Raw genomic sequence first — 4,092 nt, 5'->3', positions numbered from 1 at the left:
AATAGTATTTGTTTCAAATCACTAACAGAAACCTGTTCAAACTTAAGAAATTGGTTCTAAAAGGTTTAAACTGTGTTAAACACTCAAAATAATAATTTTTCTCAACAAGAGCAAGGCACTGCATTAACATTAGCAAATATGTTAGTATTTCACTGCCCCCCACTGGTGCACTGCCTTAAAATAGCCTTTTTCCTAAAATGAGCATTTTAGCTTTTTAAAAATTTATTAGCCATGTTTGGCACTGAATGGAGAAAGTCAATGTTAAACAACATGCTAGTGATACTGCACATGGTATTGACAGCATTTAGGCTATTATTAGCGTCTTGACTCATTTTAGCTTATACACTAATTGTAACATACTGAATGGCATTAGTCAACATGCACAGGCTATTGACTGCACTTTAGCGAAACTTAACATTGATGCTAATGTTAGCATCAGAATGCTGCGTTTCAACCGACGCCCCATTTACATTTCTTTAAAGAATTTCGAGTTTTCTCCTTGTTCTTCAGATCCTCATCCAGCAGCGTCTCTCTCAGTGAGTCCTGACAGAGAGCAACACTTCACCTCTGAGTCTCTGACACTGAACTGTGGAGGAAACCCTGAGTGGAGAGTGATGGCGTTTACAGAAACAGATCAGATGTTATCACAGTGCTCCTACTGGTGGGACATGCCTGCTTCCCCATGTACCATTAACAATGACTGGTCCCATGAATCAGTGCACTGGTGTGAGTTTGGATCAGGAGAGTTCAGCAATGCAGTCAACATCAGCATAGAAGGTATGTTTTGTTACAGAGCTACATAAAATGAAGCTAATGAAATTGGTTCAACTCTTCAGTGTATCTCTTCTTCAAATAAGGTCAATCTTTGAACTAATGATGCTAGTGGAATAGTTAGACTATGTTGTGGAAAACAGCAAAAACTATTTCAAAGAAACTATAATTTCTTTGAAAAAATTATATAAATACTTAAATATATATTTCATTTATTTGTTTAATAAATAAATTATTTAAAATAAAATATTATGAATACATCAGAGGTTGTATTTATGCAACCTCTGAGGGGCATGAATACATCACATATATACACTAATTTTAACTGAAACTCTTCCAACAGTTGCACCAGATTCAGTCCTGACTGTGTCTCCATCATGGCTGAATCCTGGAGCCTCAGTGACTCTGAGCTGTGAGGTTAAACCTTCATCTGCAGGATGGAGGTTCTACTGGTACAAAGCTGTTCCTGATTTATCAAAGWACWACTACAGATATGAGYTRCTGCCTGRKAGCATYAATGGGACTRTRGAGRAYTYCTTYAKSATTRMWGGACAGAAACACACAGCAGGATTTGCATGTAGAGCTGGAAGAGGAAACCCAGAGCATTTCACTCATTACAGTGAACCACAGTTTGTCTGGTCTGCAGGTCAGTTCTGTTTATTTCTTATCAGTTCTTCAGTATTTAATCACCATATTTATCCATCCTAGTTTCATGTGTGAGCTGCAACTGTAATTACCATTTATGCCCCTGGTAATTCAGAGTTGTCTCATTACTGCTTATTTCCACAAAGCTAAATCTCAGTGCTTCAGTCTCCAGTTAGGTTTCAGCCTCACATAGATCCACTGCTCTACTGCTTCTCCACTCAGCTTCTGTGTGATCACTTGCTTTCTCTCACATCAACTCTGACACTCTCGTACCATACACACTGGTTAAGGAAACAAGGGGAAAAGGCAACACTCGACACAGATGGTCATGTGGGAAATTCGGGACATTATTATGATTCTGAATACTTTCTCATCACTATTTAAGACCTCAGAGTGATAAATGCTTCTGCTGGTGAGCAATAACAGCCATTGAAACAAACACAAAGACATATAGTGCTGCCTCAATCTTAAACCAAAGTTTGTTCAATATTTAAATATTTTCTCAGCATCACAATCCTCTCTTGATGAGCAAAAGTGTCTCATGTTTATTTATTTATTTTTGCAACAGATTAAGCATAAATTATGACAAGGTCTAAATCATTCCTAGTGTTTCCTGTTGTGTCTAGTACAACCTCTGATATGCATGAATACATCATATATACAAGTATTTATGTACGTATATACATACTTAACAAAAATATAAACACCCCATGTCAAATATAAGAGTTCTATGAACATTTGGGTTGTGCAATATATGGAGAAACTCAAAATATACTTTTAGTAATTACTGATTTTCATATCGGCTTTGATAACACGTCATATGGCCATTTGTAGCAGATTGACAGTCCTTTGAATTACCGGGGTCAGGTTGAGGAATTAGATTTGACCAAGTTGGTTTCTCGCAGGCGGTTACAGACAGTCTGAGGTGTGATGTCTATGTTGTGCAGACCAATAGTCTCATCAGCTATGTGTGTTGATGGTCTTAGCTGATCCCGCAGATGAACAAGCCGGATGTAGTAGCACCAGTCTGTTGGAAACCAACTCTTAAATGGCTTTGGGTCCGATAATGGACATTGAACCGTGTAGCTGCTGCTCTGGTGGACATCCATGCATCCAACACGCTAATGGCATGATCCTGTATAACTTAAGACATCTGAGGCAAAATGACTTGTGACAGAATTTAACTTTTGGGGTGGCCTTTTATTGACCTCAGTCCAAGGATTGTCCAGTTGTTGCTCATTTTGTCTGATCACCAACTGGACATGCCTCAACCATGCACTGAGTAAAAAACAACAGTGACTGAGTCATGATCGCTGATGCTCAAATGTCATCACATGCTCATTTACAGTTGTTAACTCCACATAGCAACAATATTTGACATGGGGTTTTATAGTTTTGTTCAGTAAATATAGCTGTAGGAATAAATTGCTCTAAATAAAATTATTTTAACAAGTGTAACGATGAATAAAACATTTATATTGGACTGAAGGTGGTTTTCTGTCTGCTTGTGTTGATTATTTCCTCCATGTTGTTCTTCAGATCCTCATCCAGCAGCGTCTCTCTCAGTGAGTCCTGACAGAGAGCAACACTTCACCTCTGAGTCTGTGACTCTGAACTGTGGAGNAACATCAGCATATATGGTACGTTTCTTTACAAAGCTATTTTAAATCTAAATTAAAATAATTAATTACATTTTTAAAATATGCCTTTATTAATATAAACCATCTATGAACTAACGTTGCTGGTGAGTTATTTTGAGTGGTGAAAAAATAAAATATTTACTGATGTAATTTTGAAGCCAAAATTACTCATGGAATGTGATTTTCACTCATAATTAACTTACTGCAAAATATTTAACTTACTTTAACAAACTGTTGGTCTAACAGATAAACCTAAACCAGTCCTGACTGTGTCTCCATCATGGCTGAATCCTGGAGCCTCAGTGACTCTGAGCTGTGAGGTTAAACCTTCATCTGCAGGATGGAGGTTCTACTGGTACAAAGCTGTTCCTGATTTATCAAAGWACWACTACAGATATGAGYTRCTGCCTGRKAGCATYAATGGGACTRTRGAGRAYTYCTTYAKSATTRMWGGACAGAAACACACAGCAGGATTTGCATGTAGAGCTGGAAGAGGAAACCCAGAGCATTTCACTCATTACAGTGAACCACAGTTTGTCTGGTCTGCAGGTCAGTTCTGTTTATTTCTTATCAGTTCTTCAGTATTTAATCACCATATTTATCCATCCTAGTTTCATGTGTGAGCTGCAACTGTAATTACCATTTATGCCCCTGGTAATTCAGAGTTGTCTCATTACTGCTTATTTCCACAAAGCTAAATCTCAGTGCTTCAGTCTCCAGTTAGGTTTCAGCCTCACATAGATCCACTGCTCTACTGCTTCTCCACTCAGCTTCTGTGTGATCACTTGCTTTCTCTCACATCAACTCTGACACTCTCGTACCATACACACTGGTTAAGGAAACAAGGGGAAAAGGCAACACTCGACACAGATGGTCATGTGGGAAATTCGGGACATTATTATGATTCTGAATACTTTCTCATCACTATTTAAGACCTCAGAGTGATAAATGCTTCTGCTGGTGAGCAATAACAGCCATTGAAACAAACACAAAGACATATAGTGCTGCCTCAATCTTAAACCAAAGTTTGTTCAAT

General features: G+C 38.0%; 1 long non-coding RNA gene across 1 annotated transcript in view; it reads left to right on the top strand.

Annotated features, from left to right (window-relative positions):
- The window catches only part of LOC103480287 (uncharacterized), a 4,286-nt gene extending 3,041 nt beyond the window's left edge, over window positions 1-1,245 (top strand). Inside the window, exons 2-3 of the long non-coding RNA XR_536076.2 lie at window positions 511-777; window positions 1,115-1,245. This is a non-coding gene — a long non-coding RNA (uncharacterized LOC103480287). The remainder of the gene's footprint in view (window positions 1-510; window positions 778-1,114) is intronic.
- Window positions 1,246-4,092: the final 2,847 nt, after the last annotated feature.

Source organism: Poecilia reticulata, linkage group LG18 (genome assembly GCF_000633615.1).
Source record: "Poecilia reticulata strain Guanapo linkage group LG18, Guppy_female_1.0+MT, whole genome shotgun sequence".
NCBI classification, from domain to species: domain Eukaryota; kingdom Metazoa; phylum Chordata; class Actinopteri; order Cyprinodontiformes; family Poeciliidae; genus Poecilia; species Poecilia reticulata.
The sequence above is the reverse complement of the archived record's forward strand: the minus strand, read 5'-3'. Positions and strand labels throughout refer to the sequence as shown.